The sequence below is a fragment of the Ailuropoda melanoleuca genome, chromosome 14, assembly GCF_002007445.2.
Source record: "Ailuropoda melanoleuca isolate Jingjing chromosome 14, ASM200744v2, whole genome shotgun sequence".
In the NCBI taxonomy this organism is placed as follows: Eukaryota; Metazoa; Chordata; class Mammalia; order Carnivora; family Ursidae; genus Ailuropoda; species Ailuropoda melanoleuca.
The window spans coordinates 86,554,826-86,579,770 of record NC_048231.1 but is presented as its reverse complement, the minus strand read 5'-3'; the positions used below and the strand labels follow the sequence as shown (position 1 = coordinate 86,579,770).

Genomic DNA, 24,945 nt, shown 5'->3' with positions numbered 1-24,945 from the left:
GGAAAACTATTTTCTTTTTTGTAGAAAGAAGAGGGAAGCACAATAGAAACTAATTCTACTTTCACTCACATCCATAAATTCCTTATTCACCGCTTTGCTTTAAACAATGCTAGAAGAATCTTTGGCTCTCCTTAGCATTTTTTCCAGGGTTCAGCCCACTCTGGGTTTTACTCTTCTTCATACTATCTTGACAGCTCACAACACCTTTGTAAGTATTTCTAATTATGTGTCCCTTTGTTCGTCTGTTCTACAAGCCAATTTTTAAAATGGATTTTACTAGAGCCTCTGTGTAGCCTCATGAATTTTTCTAGTGGTCTCTCTTTGGGGATTATGCAAAATGCTCTTTTCAGCCTTTGTTAGTTTATCTGAATTCGGTATTTTTAAGAACACAGTCTTCTGTCAAAGTGGCCAATGATTCCAAGTTGCCACAGGCAATTATCACTCCCTGGTCCTCATCTCACTCTGCATCTTTGCAACATCTCACCCAAGTGATCATTCCCTTTTTTTGGAAACACTTCCTGGCTTGGGTTCCATGACCACATTGTTTTGGGGGGAAAGGGTGAGTTTTTTACTGGCTCCCCTGCAAGATCCCTCGATGTCAGAATAAGCCAGTGAGTGGTCTTTTGGTGATCTCCTCAAGACCTGGGCTCTAAATAGCGTCCATAGACTCTTTATTCCCAAATTTCTATGTGCAGCTATGACTTCTTCAAGCCCCCCAAATTCTATATCTAAAAGCCCAATGTGACATTTCCACATGGATACCTAAACATACTTCAAAAGGCTGAAAATGAATTCTGCATTTCCCTTCCAATTTTGTTTTTTCTCTTAGCTTTATCCACCTTAGGAAACAGCTTCACCAATTGTCTTGTATCTCTGTACGAAACCTGGTGATCATTTCGGTTCTTCCTTTTCTTCAGCCCACCCCCTTAATCTGCTTTGTCAGCAAGTCCTGTCAGCTCTCCTTCAAACAGGTCCTGAATCTATTTCTTTCTCTCCAGGGCCACTGTTCCAACCCCAATCTATGCCACTGCCATCTGCTGGCATAACCCCCTACCTGGTCTCTGCTCGTCCTAGGCTACATTCTCTTCAAGGAGGCCAGGGTGATCTTTTAGAAAGATGGCCTTCTCTGCAGCTTTTCCTCGGAATCATAGAGCATTCTCCTACCCCTCCCAGGTCACTCTCATTATTTCACATTACCTTTTTTTTTAAATAGCGCTGAAACTTGTATAATTGCAATTTGTATATTGACTTAGGTGTCCATCTCTCTAAGCTAGAATGTAATTTCCATGATATTAACCTCTATTATCCACTGGCTTAGAAGAATACCAAGGCTCAGAGTATGCTTAGTCTCTGTTGAATGAATTTTCAAGAGACAATATCTAAATCACAGTGTCTTCTCACTTCATTCAGAATAAAAATCAAAAGTCAACATGTTTTTCAGGACTTTCAAAGCCCTCTGTGATATGGCCCCATTATCGTCCGTCCCCTGTTTCTTGCCACCCCAGCCCCCCTTCAGGTGCGTAGGCTGCTTTGATTCCTGGAAGATGCCAGGCAAACCCCAGCTTGTTATCCTTTCGGTCTGGAAAACTCTTCCTCCTCACAACCACATGGCTCGCTCTCTGACTTCCTTCAGATCAATATTCAAAGATCATCTTCTCAGTAAGGCTTTCCCTGGGCATCTGATCTAAAATTTCAGCACCCGCTGGGCCACGCCACTGACACTTTCTGCATGCCTCTGCTGCTTTATATCCTCTCCCAGCACTTATCTCTAAACGTAGCATAGATTCAGCTTGTGTGTATCTTGTTTATTTTCTATCTCCCCAGTAAAAGGCAAGTTGTATGGGGCCAGGGATGTTTGTCTGTTGTCTGTTTTCTGTTTTCACTTCCGTCCACACAGAGCCCAGAACAGTGTTTGGCACTAAAAAATATTTGTTCAATAAATGAACAAGAAACTTAAATTATTGTTCTTTTTTTTTTTTTAGAGGTTTTTTTGTTTGTTTGTTTGTTTGTTTGTTTTTTGACAGAGATAGAGACAGCCAGCGAGAGAGGGAACACAAGCAGGGGGAGTGGGAGAGGAAGACGCTGGCTCCCAGCGGAGGAGCCTGATGAGGGGCTCGATCCCAGAACACCGGGATCACACCCTGAGCCAAAGGCAGACACTTAACGACTGAACCACCCAGGTGCCCCTTAAATTATTTTTCTTAATACATGGAGCAGTTGTTTACTTAAAAAGACACCTTATTAAAGACTTTTTTGATTATGTGTTAAGCAGAGTTTTAGTCTTATTATTAGTAATCTAGACAAGTTTCCTTCATTTAAGGAGGACCTATGAGAGAAGGTTAATATTGGGAGGACATGAATAATGATTGTGTGAAACAAATTAAGTAATACTCTCAACTCCATTTATGGGGTTTACAATAGGCTTTTATTATGCTTAGTGATGTTGCTACGTCCTATTACTATATCATAAACTTCAGCTCTAGGTACACCTAATAATGAGTAAAAAAATCATTGTCCTTTAGACACCAACTCTAGAAAGTGACATACTCTTTATGGGAAACACCTGGTTTGTCCTGTCTATTTTTACTGTAATTGTTTTCCTGCATCTCGACATTACAATTACTTGCTTAAGAGCTGACCTATTGGTTAAGCTACCTTGATGAATCAACTCAAGAAACTAGATTAATTGTGAGCTGAGCTTTATGTGAATAGTTGGTCTATGTTTCATGCTCTACTGATCTGAAAGACCAAAAACCTAACCTGAAACTTTTCAGTGAGGGTGGGAAAAGAGCAGATTTCTGTTCTGAACCACCTGGAGTTTTGGCTGACTTCCACTTTTCCTGAAAAAAAACACAGTTAACTAAATGAAAAGCAACTCAGAAACCGGTAGATAATTTTAGAATAAGCTGGTGTGCCAAGGAGCAGAGAAGACCAATGTATTAGGGTTACCTTCACTATCAGGCCAAATATTCCTGTTCCAGAAATGGCCTGTGAGAGTTGTCATTTGCTTATATTTGATAGATTCCCTTTATTCCTTCTTGGCAACTATGAGAACAGGCTCATCCAGTTTCATCCGAAATGTTTTGTTTTTCTTTCGAAAGTAATGCTGGTAACATTTTATGAGAGGCCCATAATCCTTAAGCAGAAAAGCCTCATTAATTAACTACCCGTCAAGATTACCCTTTTTCGGTCATCCATAAGAATCCCCTCTTGCTTTAAGAAGGGTTGATCCCATCTGGGTAGAGAATCATGCTAAGAAACTACAAAAAGTAACTGTCTAGGGGGAACGGCACAAAGCAAGTATGGCTCTTAATACTACAATGTGGATTTTATAATAATTTGAAAATTCAACAAACTTAAATGCCTAAGGCTATAATGCCAAAGTCCATCTTTTCTGTTAAACCTTCTCAAATTTAGAACTATACAACCATGCATATAAGTATATATATTTATTTATAACATCACTGAATATGTGTGACCTTAACAAAATATTAAGAATAGCACACATTTTAAAAAATAGTACCAAATCAAAATTCAAAGCTACTGTTAACGTTAAATAATAATTTTGTTGTTAATAACCCTGGAACTCATTTATTAATTTGGGCTTAATTAAATAATGTACCATTTAATCAACCGGAACCTTATATCCTTAATTTTAGATCTTGAAATGAAAAGCCAGTAGACATGTTCCAGGGGTGATGATTTTAACCAAACACAGCTTTTCCCTAGTAATACAGCCTCCAGCTTTCGCTAGTCACCTGCTTCGGCATTTTTCAAATAATTAAATTATGTTGTATGGGGGTGGGAAACTCTTGGAAGCTAAGGTACTGTGGCCACTTGAACAAGCACACAGGCACACACCCTAGTAGCTGCCATGCGTGGATTAGAATTTGGAAATAACTGAGCAAAAAACCTGGAAGACGGCAATTACTTTTGATTTCTCTGTGGCTACACCTGAGGCAGTGCAAAGAAATGTCCTATCACTTCGCTGGCTTGGCTCACTAAAATACGTCCCCTTCAGTGAAACTCTAAATACATTATTATTTATTATTATTATTATTATTATTATTATTGTTATCATCATCATCATGATTATTTTTAATGATTTTGGCTATTTGGGGATACAGATGGAAGGAAATTGGCATTGCTGTAAATGGTTTTTTTTTTGGGGGGGGGATGGTGTGTGTTTGTTTAATCCTAACCAGCCGTTTGCTACGGAAATACCCAGAGACAGCCGGCTCGGGTTTCCCGGGACTCCGGGGACGGCCTCCCGGGGCCCCGGGATGGCTGCGGACCCGCGCGCTCGCGCCCCGCACCGGCTCGCGCAAGGCACACGCTCGGCTCGGCTCGCCCCTCTCCCGGCCTGCCGCTCCCCCATCCACGTCTCACTTCCTTCTCGCAGGCCAGCCGCGGAGAACACCCGGAGTGGGTGGGAACGTATTCCAGCAATAACAACCCGGCTTCCCCAACTCACCAGCCTGCGAAGTTTCCTCGGCGAGAGGGCTGGGTGTCAGGTTTCAGAGGTCTCCGTCCCCTCTCCCAAGCCCTTGAACTCCGGGGCTCCCACGCCAACGACCACACGGGATCTGCTCTACAGGGCGACCCTCATAGGGAGAGCTCCTTAGTTTCCGACCCGCGCTCGGGATCGGTCCCCTGCCCCTGCCCGTCGGGACTGCCAGTGGCAGGACTTGTAGCACCACCCCTGAGTCTGCCCAGCCGCCGGGATCTGGAAGGTTTGTGTAAGAAGAAGGCGTGTCTCCCCGTCCTAACGCGGACGTGCAGAGCTCACCTCGGGCAAATCTTGCTGGTGACTCAAAGGCGCAGGGCTTCTGGTTAATTCTCCACACTGCGGAGCTGTAAGCCCTAGCAGCGAGTTCATTTTTATTCCTCTATTTTACCGTGTCTTCTTTGATATCTCTTATTCAAAGAGCCCAGGGCACTATGCAAACTGCTTCCAAGGCAGTGCATTCTCTCCTCCCAGGGGACGTCTCATTAACAAGGGAGAGAGCGAGGAATTGCCGGTGGAGAACACAGAAGGGCCCCGGGAAATAAAAGGGGACCTAATAAAATTAGTGCTTTAGAAGGTGGGACCTGTTAATGTGAATACATTAATCAGTATACACCATCCTAATTTTTTGCCTCCTAATGTCACTTCAGAGATCCGTAGGGTAGTAAATAGAAGTCATGTGTATGACATCAAAGGAAATAAAGAGCATCACATTCACTGAACAAATAATTATGAAATACCTACTATGTGGCCGACCCTGCTCTAGACACATTGGCTCCTTCTGTCCACAACAGAGATCCTGGCTGGCTCTCTTGAGTCACAGCATAGACTCTGGAATCCCTAGTTCATGGACCGATGAAAAAGGGGAGAATCCAAGGTTGCATACATATAATAACAATTGAATTAGTCCTCCACGAAGAAAATTTCAGTGTTCCAAACCATTGTTGGGAAACAATGAGATGCTATTTAAATTTAAATTGTTTGACCCAGTTCTGACAGGGGGCTTTAGGGACAATCTGGGAGTCACTAGGGACCATCTCCCTGCGAAGTGCTGTGGGGGGAGGAGGGGAAGGAAGATCCCCAAACCAAAACCCAATGTAAACACCCAGTAGCAAAATAGTGAAGGAGAGGACAATGGGAGAAAGTATTTGGTCCCGCAAGACTCTATTCTATTAGAAAATATGGAAGTTCTATTTCCTCTGCCTCAGCGTTCTTGTCCTGAAAATGGGGATGATAAAATGCCTTTGTAGGGTTATTGTGAGCAAATGAGTTCAGCAAAGTGCATAGAATAGTGTCTGGCACAGTAAATTCTATATATGTACGTATTGTCTATACATGTTATTTCGGTAGCTCTTATCTACTTCATTATCCTAAAGTAAGGTCCAATTAATAAAAATTATTCTGAACTACTAGGACAAAATACAGGAGGATTGGGTTGTAGACTTTCAAAACATATCTATATACTGCAAATCTATATTTATGGTAACTCTGTTTTGCATCCATCAGCAATATCTGATTATATAACAAGCACGTGTCCGTGGGCCGAGAGAGAGAGAAAAGAAAGAACTCTGAATTTATTCTATTGTATGCAGCACATTAATTTAAAATGATTCTCAAAAAATTTTTTAAAAAATGATTCTCTGTGGTAATCAGTGATAATCTGTATTCTTCACCTAGTTTATGTGTCCACTTACATTAATCTAAATAGCTATTTTATTTCCCATATGGAGTTTTGAAGCCCTTGCTCATAGATCATCTCATTTGACTTTCACCATGCTGCTTTGAAATAGGTAAAGCATCTATTATTTTTATCGTCCCTGCTTTAAGAAAGAAGAAATGGAGGCTGAGAAACTCCCAGCAAGGTACCCAGAATCATGAAGATCATAAAGGTAGATAGAACTCAGGTTTGCTGATCCCAAAGGCAGGGCTCAGGGTGGTCATTACACTGTGCTGCCTCCCTTTTTCTAGAAAAAGGTCCTGCCATGAGAAAGTCTCACACAGACATTTCTCATCTGCTCTCCTGGTCACCCTTCCCCAGATAAGCGGGCCAGCTGCCTTGTAGGGTCCACTTTTGCAGGGACAGCCCTCCTGGTGTCACCTGCCACTTAAGTCCCCTCTTTGGGTTCTGAGGCTCAGAGTCACATAGTGATGTTATTCAGCTACTGGAAAGTGGCGAAACTTTTCCTTCCCAGAGGCCGAGCAGAATAAAAGACCCTGCAAAACCAGTGAAAACAGGGGGGCAGCATCAGGCATCACCATAAAAAATAAATGCCTTCCTGTACCTGGAGTTTTTATGGCACAAATTAAATAGACATAATTTGTCAACGGGTTTATCGACCAATAAATACAGCACCGAAGTAAACAGATTCATGTATGTACATGGGAGACTTCTAGTTAAAAATGACAAATTGATCACATGTGTTTTGTCCTCCCCTTCCCCAAACTCCTCCAACGTGAGAATGAGTGGATTTTTTAAGTGTTATTAAATAATAGAGACAAATAGAAAGGAGAAGAGACCTCAAAAGACAAAATAAACAGCAAGAGATGGCTGGAAGAATGGAAATCAGATGGAGGCTTGTAACTGACTTGGAAGAGAAGAGTTTACACTCTCCAGGCCTGTAGGAGGGGTTATGGATAAGAAGCAAGATGATTCTCTGTGCATTAGCCTGGGAGGCTTGGGCCTAGGAGGCAGAAATACCACCCTAGAAGGAGGCCAGGTGGTAGGGTGAACATAGGGGCTTGGTTAGACGTCTGTATACAGAATGCCTGGACCCAAAGCTTCCATCCCCACTGCCGTGCAATCAACCAACCATAAGTTCCTCCATCTGCTCAACTCAGCCTCCAGGAGACTGGAAGTTTATTTTCTGGAGAAAGTTAACTAGAGTAATTTGTGGTTTAACAAGATAAACACATATATTTACTCTGCTCCTATAGAAAATGAATTAAAAAGAAACATATGCAAGACAGGAAATAAAAACTCTCGAAATTGAAAATTGACTCAAAAATTTTAAAATTTGACAGATGGGTTGTTAAGATTATGTTGAAAAAATCTTCAGGAAAATAGTACAAAAAGCTAAGTAAATACAAAAAAATAGAAAAAGGGGAAAATTTTCGGACTAATGGGAATCCCAGAGAGTTCCAGAAAAGAGTTCTTTCTACCCAGAAAGGGATGAAAAAATTAATTAAAGAAATAGTGCAAAAACGATTCCAGAAATGAAGACTATGAATCTTTGGGATCAAAATTTCCACTAATAGTCCAAGAGAAGAATTTTTAAAAATCAATTAATTAAATACACCAAAATGCATCATTCTGAACTATTATAAGCCCAGAAATAAAAAGAAGAACATAAAACATCTTTCAGAAACATAAAGCAGATCACATAAAAGGAAAAGAATAAAAATTGCATTGGATTTCTCAAGAACAATAATGGATCCAGAAGATTCTTTAAATGCCTTCACATTTAAAAATGAAATTACTTTTTTTTTTTTTAAAGATTTTTTATTTATTTATTTGACAGAGATAGAGACAGCCAGCGAGAGAGGGAACACAAGCAGGGGGAGTGGGAGAGGAAGAAGCAGGCTCACAGCAGAGGAGCCCGACGTGGGGCTCGATCCCATAACGCCGGGATCACGCCCTGAGCCGAAGGCAGACGCTTAACCGCTGTGCCACCCAGGCGCCCCAAAAAAATGAAATTACTTTTAACCTAGAATTGTATACCCCAACAAAATGTCAGTGAAGTGTGATTAAAGATATTTTCAGATCTGCCAGGATTCAAAAATGAACTTCTTGAATTGTTTTTAAAGAAGGATCTCCAATACGAGGTTACAAGTCAAGAAAGAGAAAGAGATGGGAACCAAGAAATGCAGGTCCAACATAGGCGACATAAAAGTGAACTCTCCAGAACAATTGTGAAGCAGCCCTGGAGAGAAAGCAGAAGGATGAATCATAGTAGGAAAGTCTCCAAGAAAAGAAAAGAAAAGAAAGAAGGAAAGAAGGAGGAAGGAAAGAAAAGAAAGAAAATTAGAATTATTTGATGTACATATACATTTGAAAAATTATTGATAAATGTGTGTGTGGTGAGACTGGAAATGCTCATCTGAGTCCATGGCCTCCTTTTCCTGAGCACCTCACTAGATTTCATTTCTTAGCCCTGTGCGGGTAGAGAGACATGTAATTGAGTTCTAGCCAATGGTATGTGGGCAGCTGTGATATACACTACTTCCAGGCCATTCCCATAAAGTAACTTAATGAGATCCTCCATGCTTTCCCTTTTCCTTATTAGTATCCAGACATGATGCTCAGAGGTAAAGAGTTCTGAGGCTTTAGAAGGCATGAAAGCCCCAAGATGAAAGAAATGTGTGGTTCTAAATGATCATGTGGCATAGAAGGCCCAGCTGCCACACATTTGACCATGATATGAGCAAGAAATAAACATATACCATATAAAGCCACTGAGGTTTGGGGGGCTTATTTGTTATAGCAGTTAGACTATTCTGTTACTGTTTGAAAGATCACTTGGGGGCATTTGTAAATTTGTAAATTTGTACAAAGTTTACTAAACAAATTTGAAAAAGGATATGACTAACTCCAGGGGGAGAAAAGGCTATGAGAGAAAAGAAACATAATGATAATATACCACTCTGTTCAGATGTGGATATAATCAGAATAATGGGAACACTGACAAGAGAGTAACCATAAACTATGATGTGAGCAATAATTAAATAATTATTAACAATTAAATCTTTCTTGATTTCCTTTGCCTTTACCTTTATCAGGTAATTTTCCAAGCATCCAAACTAACATTGATTGATATAATTTCAGGAAAATATGTCTTTCCTCCTAAAATATATGTAGAAGGTGGAGATAAGGAAAGACGGTCTATGTACATGTATAAGACAACTAAATCTTCAACCGTCATAACACACAGGCAATAAACAATGTGTAAAATTGCTAAAGAAATAGCAGAATAAGCAAATCATTTAGAAATATGCAAGTACAATGGAAAACATAACTCACATGTTTTACTGTGGGGATTGAGACTGGGGCTTAGGAGGAGATCTGTGCTGGTTTATAAGGAGTTACCACTTTTAAAAAACTATGAGATATATTACCTCAATCAAAATAAAATTAATATTGAAGTAGTCTTAAACAGAGGGAAACAAAATATTTTAATAAAGAGAACATTACAATGTATTAAAGTATGTGTATATATTTTTGCATAATGACCTGTTAGCAGTGGAGAAAGTGAATTTGGGGTGCAGCCTGACGATAGAGTTGGGAGGGTTGCACTGTCATTTATTCACTCAGCAAACATTTATTAAGTAAGGTGTGCCTGATACTCTGCTAGGGATGGGGGATGTAGTGAAGAACACGAAAGAAAAATAAAAGGTGCTCTAAGAGAAAATGAAGATTTTAAAGCTTTAAACAACAAATATATATATATTTTTTTTTTAAAAGATTTTATTTATTTATTCGACAGAGATAGAGACAGCCAGTGAGAGAGGGAACACAAGCAGGGGGAGTGGGAGAGGAAGAAGCAGGCTCATAGCGGAGAAGCCTGATGTGGGGCTCGATCCCATAACGCCGGGATCACGCCCTGAGCCGAAGGCAGACGCTTAACCGCTGTGCCACCCAGGCGCCCCTAAACAACAAATATATTTGGTTTCTTCTCTCTTGTCCTCAGTGACATGAGCCACTGATTTAACTTTTTGGGCAAGATACTGCCTTTCATTCCTTCCCAATACTCTTAAAAATGGCCATCTTGTCTACCCACTCAAACCTCACACTGATGAGATCAGAGGTTAACTAACTCACCCTTCTCCGGGGGTGGGAGGGAAGGCTTTGCCAAGTAGTCATGCGCAGCTTTGCCGGCACCCTCTGCTGATTTTCAGTTCATATAAAGTCCGTCTAATCACAAATAAAAATCAACCCCTCCCCAGTTTGAGGAAATCCCGCAGCATGACTAAAAGTCGCAAGACTGGACACCCAGGTCGTGCTAGTTTTGCTAAGTACTTGTAAAGATACAAGTTCAAGAAATATATATGCTTAAGTGAATTTCTACTAGCAAATTACTCTAAATACATAATTTTAGGCATCATAGTAGACTTGTTCACATATTTATAGGTAAGGCATCTACCCTCTATGGCGTGTTCTTAACCTCCCACTTCTAACTTCATTTTGCCTCAGTTTCTTAGGATGTGAAATGAACATACACTGGGACCTTATGCGGAAATTACTATAACTCAGTCTAATTTCTTTCTTTCTATGTTAAAGGAATATTGAATGTGAGAGGGCCAAATGGTTTCGTGAGTAATGTTTTCATAGAGGCTTTATGCAAGCCTTGACTTGCAAAGAAGCCACAGTAGAGTGGGCAAGCCATATTTCTGTATATCAATAGTATTCGATCCCTTTATTAACAAAAATATGTTGTAATTATAATTATGAACATAACTATGATTACAAAATTATTTAATTCATGTATCAAATTAAGGACAAATAAATCCATTTTAATAAAACTAAGCAGATAGGAAAGAATGTAACAATATATACACATAAATATAGTCATATATCGACATATGTAATTATATATGTAAACGTAAGTATAGTCTTATACATGCATATGTATAGACATATATTTGCTTAATGCTAGCTTTATGGTGAGCTACAAAATAAAAAGTTTTATGTGCCTACCATGTAAATATAAGCAAATATATGGTGATTTCTTCATTTTCCCCAAACACGTGACCAAAAAACAATGTTCTTGTTCACAACTTTTGATATTTTTTTACCTGCAAACAGTTCAAACTATGATGTCATACACTCAGGAATAACTGAATCTTTCTTAAATTTTTTTGCCAGCCTTTTAACCAATTATCAGGTAATTTTTCCAAGCATCCAGACTAACATTGATTGATGTAATTTCAGACAAAAATATTCTTCCCCCCAAAATGATTTTTTGATCAAATTAATATACTTTCATGAATGTTCCATTATAAGAGATTTATAATGACACCAGTATAAGGTAAACATCTCTTTTTTAAGGTATAATTTGGGAAATGATGTTGCCTTATGCTTGATCATATATGATATTAAAAGAATTTGCAAAAATAACAACTAGTACATGAAGATTTGGTCATAGCAAAGAATCCCATTACTTTTTAAAACTATATTTCAAGAAATAGTAAGACTGTCTTAAATAATTTTATATTATACCTAAAGAAATATGATCTATTTTTATCATCAGTATGGTAAAACTTTCTAAGACCATGATACATTTTTATTATATTTTTAATATATATTTAAATGTTCTATTTCCAAAATGACTTGAAAATTCTAAGTACCATAGCCATCTAATACCTCCTGAAATATGGATTGCCACCGTAACCACTAAGTTGTTCCTGTTCTGTGAAATTTTTAGTTACAGATTTCATTGCAACTGCAGATTGAGAGAATGGGAGAAAATCCCTGCATACCTCATATAAAATATAGGCTTTTGTTAAAACTACTCCGCCTATCTTAAATAAATTAGACACAATTTATTTTCATAGTCATATATTTGGTGAGAGTCTTGAGAGAGAAGACATTTTAAAGGAACTGATAAAAGCACACATGATCAGAATGAAGATACAAAGTTAATAAGAATTTCTCATTTGCTTTCATTTCTCCACCTACAAAATATGGTAAATATTAATCATCTTCTTGGTATAAGGCATTCAATCTAATGTATGTCTTGGTGGGAGTCCTATAAAAGTCTCCTATAAAAGGGGTCAGATACTCATGACGACAGTGGCAGCCTATAGGGTCTGGATGTAGTAGCATTGAGTGGTTCCACGGGTAGCGTTCTAATCATAACGGAAGGCTTGTAACTCTGGCCCTAAGCCAGCTTGCCCTAAAGTGAGGGGCAACACAGAATCAAACCTGGGAGAAGCAATCTTACAACTTAAAGAAATATGGAACTTGCTAAATTATATAAGTGAAAGAGAGAAACATGTATGGGAATGGATTCTAAGGAAGAAGGAGCACAATTTTAGACTAGGATGAATTGATTAATATAGATGCCCAGTAATTTGATTGAGAATGCTAAAAATTCAAACACAGAGTAAGTCCTATCTTAATTCAAGGAACCACCCTTGCTCTCTAGGAAGGATACTGCAACATTACAAATACATGGAGAATGTTTTCTTTCTACATTTTCCCAAAAGATCATGCAATTATTTTCCAAGATAATTGGCACTGGGGAACAGGAATCTTTCCAGAATAGAACACTGACTCAAAGGTGTCACTAATGATTGAAAAACAAGAAAGTCACTGTAATTCAAAGATTAGAGTCAGAACTTAGGGCTTAATCAAATTCTACCTCACGGGAGACTCAACAGGAAGTCTCAAATCCATCCACGTTTGCCATTTTTTCCTGAACCTAGAGGTTAAGGGTCAATGTGATCCAAAGGTTAATTTCTGAGTCTGTGATACTGAAACTATGCAACACAAACCTAGAGAATATATCCAAAGGTACACTTATTCCTGGAACTAATTGCAGATATTAGTGTCATTTCGCTGTTAAGAACTTGAATGATGTAAAGAAAGTAATTCCTATCACATTTCCACCTGTTTTTCTACATTGACCTGTGTAGAAGGTGAATAGGTCTCCAAGAATGACAATGAATATCTAAAAGCCTAATTAGATGATGAATTCAACTGCCACTAATGCAACTAATCAAATGGATACAGATTCTAATATCCTTGGTAAACTTGGAAGGTGGCTGTAAGTCACCTGCAAGGCTCTCCATTTGATCCAGGTTTTATTTATTTATTTATTATTTTTTTAAAAGATTTTATTTATTTATGTGACAGAGAGACAGCCAGCGAGAGAGGGAACACAGCAGGGGAGTGGGAGAGGAAGAAGCAGGCTCCCAGCAGAGGAGCCCGATGTGGGACTGGATCCCGGAATACCGGGATCACACTCTGAGCCAAAGGCAGACGCTTACCGACTGCGCCACCCAGGCGCCCCTGATCCAGGTCTTAGACAAAGCACTTCTGCGTCTTGTACTCTATGCCCAGGGGATTTAAGATTTATCTGTAGTAGAATAGGGTGCTATGTAGAGACTTTGGCATTTCAAGGAGCAGGATCATTTTGGAAGCCTCTATGTATAAAATTATAGAAGTAAGGGTTTTCCCAAGTTCTGGGTAGAGGAAGACGAGCAAGAATTCCAAATCAAAAGCCTTAGGTTTTACTTCAAGTTCTGCCAAAAGCTATTTGTAATGACTTCATCTTTGATCTAACATGTTAAATGCACAGTGTTTTAAAATAGTTTGCTTATAAAAATTTCACGTGTCTGACATCACTACAGGTGTCCAAAGAATGAATGTTTGCTGAATGAGTCAATAAATAAAGCAATCTGTTCACCATCTTGACATCCTTCGCAAGGAAGTTTTCAAGGAAACAGACAGGAGTCTCTTGTCCATTCTACGTTTTATATTTCAGCAAATCATTTGTTTTCATAATTGAAATATTAAAAGTTGGAAAAAATATTTGTGAAAATGATTCAAAGCAGGAAATACTGCACTCTTAAAGTAAATGTGATTTACAATAGAATTGTCAGTAGCAAATTAAGGAAACTCCTTGAGGCATAATGGTACAAATGTGTGTTTTTTTCTCAATGAGAAACTTTGACTCCCTCACCATAGTTACTATAATCTTATGTCACAATTAAAGGTAAACATATTGGCAACTTTCTCTCCTACTAGTTAAGAAGATAAATAAGTCACAGAAATGCTTGGTCTACTGTTGGGCACCTTCAGCCTTGCCTCAACTCATTAGTGGCAAAACCGGATTTGTAACCACCAGAAAATACATGGCCCAAACTTGCACTTAAGGATCTAAGATCCTTTAACAAGAAGCAGATGGAATATAGACAGGAGTAAAGAAAACCCTTTCAAAGACATTCTCATCACAGCAACAGGCAAGGACCACAGAGCCCTAGAGGAAGCCATAACTGACAGCAACATGAGGACAAGGTATTAGCATTTTCTAAGCCATGACATCTGGTTACTTCTCTGAATCATGCCAATTAAGGCCAGAATTGCAGAGAATGACAGAAGACCCAGGTTTCTTTATTCATTCTATTCCCCATGCTGAGACTTGGAATTCTCATTTGCATCAAGAAGATGGTATGTCATAAGTGATTAGTTTTATTTGCCATTATTCCATACGTGTTTATTGCATGTGTGTGTGTATATATATATATATACACACACACACACGTGTATGTATATTTTGTATGGATGTATATACACATATATGTATATGTACTTTTTTCCTTACACCAAAGGTTAAATTCTCCTTCATTTTATCTTTAAACCACTAGAAATAAGGAAGTTAATAACAAAAGTAATTCCTAAAATGTATTTGTTACTTAGTTTGGAATCACAGAAACTCAAATTTTAAACGCAATCATTTAGGTCTAATTCTCTTCTAAGGAACACTACATCTAGAGATATTAATAATCGTGTGTGCATAAGAAGGGTTCCGTAGTCAGACTGATTAAATACTGCTTCTGCTACCACTTTTTAAACTTCACAATGAGAAGGGTGCCTGGCTGGCTCAGTCGGTAGAGCATGTGACTCTTGATTTCAGGGTCAAGAGTTCAAGCCCCATGTTGGGTGTGGAGCCGACTTAAAAAAATTCACGGGGCGCACAGGTGGCTCAGTCAGTTGGGTGTTTAGTGAGCACATACACAGTTTATGAGGTCCTATGTTTCAAATTCAGAACCAATTCCATCACCTGTCCAATCCCTTATTTCCTCTTTTGTATAAAAAGACTAATAATATCGATCATCACTTCATAGAGTTGCACACCTGAAAAACACTTTGATAGCTATTTCTGATACGTATATACATAAGAAAGCACTGTATTCCCTAGAATTAAGTGTTGTTCAACCAAATTTATTGGGAGCCCGCTAAGTGAGAGAACTGACAATTCACAATGGAACCTGAAAGTTTCATTTTACCAAAAGAGAATGGGGTATGTGGAAGGGATTACAAATGAACAGGAGGAACCCTTAGAGATGACAGATGTCCTCATTGTCTTGACTATGGGGATGGTTTCATTGGTATATCCACATTTCAAATTTATATCATATTGTGCACTATAATTATGTGCAGTTTATTTTATGTCAATTAAAGTTCAATAAAACCATATAAAAAAGGAACATAAACATAACACTAGGCTTATTTTTCAACCATTTAAAGAGATGCAGTCATTGCCTTATTTACTTCCTCCCCCTTCAACTCAAACCCTTCAATGTGGGGTATGCTGTGAGCACCTCATCTTCTATTGTATATTTTGAAGATGTTTACTTGTTTTCAACAATATTTTCAGATCAATATTCTCAATACTTCAACTTATACAAATGCTGAAAAACTGGAGTTAGAAGAATAAACTTATGATTATTTAGATTCTTTTTTTTTTAAAGATTTTATTTATTTATTTAACAGAGAGAGAGAGAGAGAGACAGCCAGCGAGAGAGGGAACACAAGCAGGGGGAGTGGGAGAGGAAGAAACAGGCTCCCAGCAGAAGAGCCTGACGTGGGGCTCGATCCCAGAACTCCGGGATCACGCGCTGAGCCGAAGGTAGACGCTTAACGACTGAGCCACTCAGGTGCCCCTATGATTATTTAGATTCTTAACTAACAGTAAAACCTAGGGCACCTGGGTGGTTCAGTTGGTTGGGAGACTGACTTTTGATTGAGGCTCGGGTCATGATCTCAGGGTCCTGAGATTAAGCCCTGTGTCACGGCTCCACACTGGGCATGGAGCCTGCTTGGGATTCTTTTTCTCCCTCTCCCCCGTCCCTCCCCTTCTTTCTTTCTCTCTAAAAAAAAAAAAAAAAGAAGAAGAAGGAAAAGAAAAAAGAAAGAAGAAAAAGAAAAAAGAAAAAAATTAAAACCTAACTTTTTAAGCTTTTTAAAAATCAGTGAAATTGGTGATGGGCCGTAAGGAGGGCACCTGTCATGATGAGCACGGGGTGATGTATGGAAGTGCTGAGTCACTGCTGTGCACCTGGAAGTAATATTGCACTGTACGTTAACTAACTGCAATTTCAAAAAAGAAACTTTTTAAAAATCAGTATAACACAAAATTATTATCTGCACATGAATGGGCATGAATGTACTTCACAAAGCATTAAAGAAAAATAGCCCAATTTTTAAAGAAATTAATGTAAGACCTGTTGAATAACGTTCATACTTAATTTTTGCATCGTGAATAGTATCTTACATGGCATGTAGGTAGATGGTCAATAGACGTATTGAGGTGAATAATTATTTTATAATCAACTATTATCTACTTAACTAAAGCATGTTTAGCATGTTTGCTCCCAACTGGTTTTGACTCCTGTACTAGTTAAGGTTTCAGGCAATAATGTACTATAATAAATCACTCCAAACTTCAGTGGCTTCAACCAATGTTATTTTCTAATTGGGAAAGCTTCACTCAAAAGATTTGATCACATGCTAATTGCTCTAGTAACTATCTTTCCTTAGGAAAAGTTCCCAGGGGACCCTGCGTTGCATCTTTTCAGTGGGGCCTCATGTCAACATCATCACTTTTCTTTCGCTTTCTCTTTTTTTTTTTTTTTAAGATTTTATTTATTTATGTGACAGAGAGACAGCCAGGGAGAGAGGGAACACAGCAGGGCAGTGGGAGAGGAAGAAGCAGGCTCCCAGCGGAGGAGCCCGATGTGGGACTCGATCCCGGAACCGGGCTCACGCCCTGAGCCGAAGGCAGATGCTTAATGACTGTGCTACCCAGGCGCCCCTCTCTTTTTTTTATTTTTTTTTATTATATTATGTTAGTCACCATACAGTACATCCCTGGTTTCTGATGTAAAGTTCAATGATTCATTAGTTGCGTATAACACCCAGTGCACCATGCAATATGCGCCCTCCTTACTACCCATCACCAGTCTATCCCATTCCCCCACCCCCCTCCCCTCTGAAGACCTCAGTTTGTTTCCCAGAGTCCATAGTCTCTCATGCTTCATTCCCCCTTCTGATTACCCCCCTTTCTTTATCCCTTTCTTCCCCTACTGATCTTCCAAGTTCTTATGTTCCATAGATGACAGAAATCATATGATAATTGTCTTTCTCTGCTTGACTTATTTCACTTAGCATTATCTCCTCCAGTGCCGTCCATGTTGCAGCAAATGTTGAGAATTCGTTCTTTCTGATAGCTGAGTAAATATTCCATTGTATATATGGACCACAACTTCTTAATCCAGTCATCTGTTGAAGAGCATCTCGGCTCCTTCCACGATTTAGCTATTGTGGACAATGCTGCTATGTGTTCTCTTAGCAGTTTTTCAGAGTTCCTTGTCCAGTAAAGACTTCTCATTTTTGAGTACAGCTAGATAGCTAATGACTACTTTTTTTTTTGCTATTCTAATTATTATATCACCTTAATTCTGTTATTTTAGTAAGGTGGGGTATTTAGCTCTGTATTCCTGTTAAAAATTGGAAGCTTTTCAAGGCATGTATATGTGTTTGTATGTGCATACACGATAATTGTTTTACATTTTTGACTACAGATTGGAAAGAATAAGTTGACTCAGTGTGGGAAGTCAAGAACTACATGATTGATCATAAATCAATATATTGAAAAAACATAACCCACTAGTATATTGACTTTGTTTCAACAGGGTGACATGTTACATTATATGTGGATAATCGGTGGAGATTTCTAATGTTCCTGAGTTTCCAGTTCTTCTCTACTTCTGTGTCAATGAAGGTTTGCACCTTCTTGTCCTCTGAAGTTGGCTTTGGTTATATGACTGGTTTTGGCAAATGCAATATGAACAGAAGTGATATGTATCACTTCCAGAAGGAAAAATTTTCTTTTTTATTTATTTCAATTTGATTAGCCAACATATAGTACAGCATTAGTTTCAGATAGAGTATTCAATACTTTGTCAATTTGCATATAACACCCAGGGCTAATTGGGCGGGAGGAAACATTTCTGAGCTGGTGGATGCTCCCCTCAGGGATCACGGAATCATGGGTCAACATGCAGATGTCTGAGAACTTCAGGAGCCTAGAACGCTGGGCCACTGTGCAGACAAAAACTGCTCTGACCAGTTGCCTAGACAACATGTGACCAAGACGCAAGCTACTCGGGTATGGCTGCTGGTTACCACAGCTCATCCAGATGAGTACAGAAGATGAACAGTATCTTACGTAAACAATGAACAAAATATAAATATTTATAATGGCAGAATATGTAACCGATTTTGTCTGTTCTTACAGAATACTATTTTAATTATGATGGAAACTCCTCTGGCTTCTGGCTAGTTTTTTTTGTTTTGTTTTGTTTTGTTTTGTTTTAAATGATTTTTTATTATATTATGTTAGTCACCATACAGTACATCCCCGGATTCCGATGTAAAGTTCGATGCTCCATTAGTTGCGTCTAACACCCAGAGCACCATGCAGTACGTGCCCTCCTTACTACCCATCACCAGTCTATCCCATTCCCCCACCCCCCTCCCCTCTGAAGTCCTCAGTTTGTTTTAAATCAATGCTTAGCATGTAACTAGTGCAAAATTAACTCTATTTTGAAAGATACAAACAGACTGGGATCAAGAAATAGATATGAAAGACCAAGACTGAGTACCATGTATTCCGGTATTCAGAGATAGGTGATATCCCCTCAGGTGAGAAAGCAGCAAGGCAAATTTAAAGGTCTCATTTATTTTCTGAACGTTTTTCCCCCTCCGTGAGACATGGGTGGTTTTTCACAGCGTATCCTTTGCCAGCATGGAGGTGTGTCCCATTTTCAGAACTTACCTGTGAGTATAGGTATATGCGCTTGCTCAGTTCTCCACTGAGTATTTAAGAACAAAATTATTAAAACATCACTAACAACCATTGCGAGTAGTACTTAAACCCCACAAAGGTATCATAACTGATACACACTCACCATTAACAAGACAGGCTTGTTTCCATAGTGCTGTCAAACAATATATGTATTGCTAGAAGTAGCTTATCTTGTCAAAGATGGGGGGCTTGGTGGGGTGAGTCAAGTTGTTGCAGTCACCCCTAAAGCTCCAAGTTCCTGATGAGGTTATATTTTTTGGGCGAAAGTGCCAACTTATACAAAACCTGGCCAACAAACCTGCCTCTTGCCAACCCCTACAAGAAAACTCTAACCCTCTAAACCCTTACTGAACCCTCAAATTCAGTACCCATCAATATATTCAGAGACTTTTTTCTGCAGCACATGATGGGTGATATCCCAAAGCAGGAAAAGAAAAGCTAAATTAAAACTAAATGCCAGTTAATTTTACTAAACCTCATAACCCTCATTTTAGAATGAGCTCAATATCTTCTAATCAATCCAATTGGCTCAAACCTACTCATGTTTGCTTTTAAGAGATTTAGAATACTTCTGATATTGAGCGTGTTGGCATTGATGTAATTCTCTTCTTTTTTAAATGTTATTTTTGCTAGTTGTTAACAGTTTAATCATGGTGTTAATGACTCATGTTTCCTATCTACCTAACCATCCCTGCTTGATAGTAACTAACAAAACATCCTGAAAGCTAATCTAACTAGGCCATTATACTTCTCAAAGATGTTGTAAAATTTACACATATAGATCCTCAAACGTGTATTTATATTCCATGTATTATCTCCTTTGATAGGTCAGAAAATTTCAAAGTTTTTGGGGTGCCTGGGTGGCGCAGTCGTTAAGCGTCTGCCTTCGGCTCAGGGCGTGATCCCAGCGTTATGGGATCGAGCCCCACATCGGGCTCCTCTTATGAGCCTGCTTCTTCCTCTCCCACTTCCCCCTGCTTGTGTTCCCTCTCTCGCTGGCTGTCTCTATCTCTGCCAAATAAATAAATAAAATCTTTAAAAAAAAAAAGAAAATTTCAAAGTTTTTGATTAATATATTGGATCAATAATTTTTAACAATTTTTCCTTCTATTTGTTCCTGTCAACATTCATCCCATTTTTAACCCATACTTGTCCTTAAATAAGATTTTTTCTACATTTTAAGAGCATAATGTAGAGACAGCAAAATTCATATTTTTAGTGTGTGATTCTGCTAGTTTGGTAAATGTTTAAAGTCATTTAGTCCACATGACAATCAAGACAGAGAATAGTTCTATCACTTCAAAAAATTCCTCCATGCCCAACTCCCCAGCAATTACTGATCGGTTTTCTCTCCCTCTAGTCTTGCCTTTTCAAGAATGTCAAATAAATGGAATCATACAGTATATAACCTTCTCAGTATCATTTCTTTCAGTTACTTTAATATAGAAGTGGGGTTTTTTAACATGTCGTGCTATTTCTCAAAATTTGGTTTATTAATTCCTATAGCATTAAATATGCATTTCTGCTTCACATCCATAATCTGATGTTTCATATTTAGTAATTTCTAATGTAAGTTCTTCTCACCAATCAGATCAATTTCCTCCAAGTATGTTAGAGCAAATTCCTTTCCACTTCAATATCTTTGTTCAGGTTGCTTTCCCCTCCTGGAGTACTGAACCCATCACCTTGACTAATTTAAATTCTTCACATATTCCTATGACCTCAAATCAAGTCCTGCCTTTTCAAATACTCTTCTCTGGAAGAAAAAAAATAGCTAATAACATACCTGCTATTGAATTGATCTCACTGAATCAATTGATCATATAACATCTGAATTGTTTCAGATTTATTTGTGTTTTCTCACCTACCAGATATAAGGATCCTGAGAGCAAGATAAGGTCCTAGCATGATAAGGGTTACATATAGCTGCTCAGAGGAAACGTCAGAATTCCTACAAAGAGGTGTTGAGAGGAGAGTAGGGGGTTTGTAGGCCTTTGTAAACTTGGTTACTGGTGTGCAGGTAGAGAGAGATATTAAATCAACTACTTGATGAGTTGTAAAATAAGGATGCTAGGAGGTTTTATTGGTTTTTTTTTTTTCAATAGATGGTATGTTTAATTGGCATGGCTTTGGGGAACTGATAGAGATTGGTATTACCAGTGCTCGTGGATTCACAGATTGCATGAACAATTTTGGTGACTTCTTGTTTTCCCTAGATTTAGCAACTTGGCGGTGAATGCCAAGTTCCTAACTGAGGAGCAGGTGACCACAAAAAAGTTGTTAAACGAATACTATTTCTTGATGTAAAGACTGCAGAATGGAACTTGGAATTTCCTTTGGGATTCATGAGATGCCAGAGCCTGCTTTAGCTAACCCAGGAAAAAGTCACAGCTTGGTATTGGTTGGCAATGGCTCCCTCAGATTCCAGGGAAATTCATATTTGCTTCATGGTGGCTAAGCGCCAAGGGTATCCAAAATGAAGTACATTGGCATGACTATGTGAGAGTCACACATTTCTTATTTTAAGAATTTTCAATCCTCAGATACTTTGCATTAGTATTAGCAGTCATATTAATCCATCATTAAAGAACCACCAGTCTTAAATATTTTCATGCCTTTATTTCAGTTGAAAATTGTAACAGCCAGTGGTTCTTTATACTATTTTATTAAATAAGCAGCTTTAGAAACATTTAGGTTGAACAGACTGAATATTTTTCAAAATACATTGAGTGAGCAGAGACTGTCAGGGAGTAATAAAGGTATACCCCATCAGGCACTGCTTTGGTCCCTCATAACGTCTCCCACTTGATAGAAGTCTTAGCAACGTGTTTGTTTTTCTTCAGGTCCCTGCAGGTAAATGCATCCTAGTCCCTAGCATACTCTCTGTGCCTAGGTCATGTTGGAAGTGAGAAACATTTCAAGTGACTGAGGAAAGAAAGTCTGCTTTCTTAACACCTGAGTTACTTAAACCTAACACAAAAGAAAGCGTTTAAAGTATTATTATTATGATAATTTTTATCATGATAATTCCTGCAATAATAACTTCTGAATTAGGCATACATTTAAGCTCTTAAAAATATGCATGGGGAAATAAAACAGTATCTGAGAGTGTTGGGAAGGCTGTATTTTTTTCATTTTTTCCTTTGGATACTTATGCTTGTTATATACTTGATATCAAAGTGAGTAGCAAAGCAAGGAGATAAAAAGAGATACTGGTCCTCTCATCAAAGGTATGCCCCCCAGTGAGGTAACACACAATAGCTCCATGCTACACCCAGCTTCATCTCCCTGAGAGGTGGGTTCTGAGTGAAGCAGATGATTCAGAGACCGGTACATTTTCCAGTCCTTGACCTAAGGCTCAGCACATTGCTTATCTGTGAGGGCTGTCAACATATTTCAAAAACGGACTCTCCACAGAGCACAGAATGTGGGCGTCAGAAACAAAAAAGGAAGCAACAGCAAAGTGTCTCATATATCTCAAGGAAATCCCATAGCTTGGAAACAAACCAAGTGGACTCAATACATGATTCGCTTTCATCACAATGGGTCAGGATTAAGCAGCTAAATCAGATGGTCTACAATAGAACAATTTTGGGAAAATGAGCACATGATTTCCTATGAAATGAGTTTGTCCCAACTTATGAGTAATAAATGCATGATTTTGATGGAGCTGCATTTACTTATTCAATCTGTGCATCTGGGGACCTAATTATATTTTCCAATGGAGAAAAAAATAAACACTTTTCTGAAGCATTCTTACTACGGGACATGAAATCCAAGCTCTTGAAACTTGATCTTTCATTTAGGAACTTAGGTTTCAAACAACAGTTAAAGATACCTCCTTGGTGAATGTTGAGTTAACCTTGAGATTCATTCAACTCTATTAATATTTTCTAAGAATTATCTGCCCTTCATTTTCAAGGCATGATAGCACTTCATCTCTAAACTTATAAATTACCCATGCTAGGATCCTCAAGTCAACACTACTGGATTACGGTTTTCAGTGAGGGAAGTCTTCAACCACATTGGGGATAAAGACAAACATGCTCATGGATTCTCCAATGTGTAGAGCAAATCATTACCATTTATGGTTGTGAAAACTATATTTGTGCTTCGGAGACAGAACTAGCATAGTCCCCTGACAATTTTAAATAAGAAGACATAATTTTCTACAAGTACGGGAGGAGACAAGTATCAAGTTTTTAACATTATACAATCATCGATGGAAAAAATCAACCAGAAGGAAAAGGGAACCAGAGTTACAAATGTTTCTATGGTGTTTTCTTACAGCCTTTTCAGGACTGAATGCCATGGTGATCTCCAGGTTTACCCAAGTTTTTCTCTTGGTACCTTTCAGAGACTTGATGAGACTTCCCCTTCTCAGCCTGTACTTTAATTTACTCAGAGTAAGATGTGTGAAAGGCCTGCAGAGCACCTTGTGAGCCTGGTAAGGCTCCACCACCCACTAGCTGAGATTTGAAGGAAGGCATTGTTGGATTGGGGTGAGGTTGCCAGAAACCACCCCTCCCACCACCACCACCAAGCTCCATCATATTCTACTCAACACTGCAGCAAATGGTCCATACCAGTCAAAATTACAAACAAAACAGAACAAAAACAAAAAAACAAAACCTTCAAACATACATAAAAAAAGGTAGCCACCTTTTAAAGCAAGAAACGCCTATATACCATACCGTTCACCCAAAAGTCCCATTCAAACTGGGTCAGCTATCTCAAGAATATCTCTTAAAACAGAAGAATCCAATTCCAATCCAGGATCATGTGTTTCACTTAATTATCACATCTGTTTATTTTTCTTTAAGCTAGAACAACTCCAGCTCTTTGACCTTCATGACCTTGATTTTTTGAGGATTACAGACAAGTTGTTTTGTAGAATGTCTCTCAGTTTGGATTTGTTTGATGTTTTCTAATAATTAGATTCAGTTACTTCTCCCTAACATATGTGAATGTGCATAGGAATCTCATGGAGACCTTGTTAAAATGCAGATTCTGATTAATAGGACTGTAGTGCCATCATGTACATTTCCTACAAGGCTGAGGCCATTGATGGTACTGACCACACTTTGATTTAGAAAGACACCAGTCAAGAAGAGGAAGATATAATTAGCTCTACCGCAGGACTAATGCCTCCATCCTTCATGGCTGTTTAACACAGTCCCATCCAGAAGTCTAACAAAATTCTTGATTTCACCACAAGAAATCCCAAACTTTTGGAACTATTGATTTCTCCCATTCCTAAATGAACCCCAAACTTCACCGCCATCTTAGTAAATAGCTCTATCAGCCACACAGTTGAACTCCAAAACCCAGGAGACACCCTTGATTCTTCTCTCTTGCTCAGCCTCCATAGCCATCCTGGCAACACAGTCTAATTCCATTATGTCCCAAATCTATTCACTTCTACTTGTCTCTTCTCCTCCATGCATCAACTCTTCGTTGCACCACTAAAGTTGTTTCCTAACTGGTCTCACTGCGTCCATTCTTCTCCCCCTACACACAGCCACCAGGGACATCTTTTCAAAATAATGAAAGCAGTTTCCTCAGCTT

At 38.7% G+C, this 24,945-nt stretch overlaps 1 protein-coding gene across 2 annotated transcripts in view; it reads right to left on the bottom strand.

Annotated features, from left to right (window-relative positions):
• Nucleotides 1–24,945, bottom strand: part of RAB27B (RAB27B, member RAS oncogene family) — a 140,921-nt gene that overhangs the window by 50,665 nt on the left and 65,311 nt on the right. The window contains exon 1 of one of the 2 annotated variants that reach the window (XM_002914674.4): nt 4,475–4,741. The exons of the other annotated variant lie outside the window; for it this stretch is intronic. The gene's annotated coding sequence lies outside the window, so the exon portion shown is untranslated. Of the gene's footprint in view, nt 1–4,474; nt 4,742–24,945 lie in introns of those variants that run through there. 2 annotated transcript variants of the gene reach the window in all.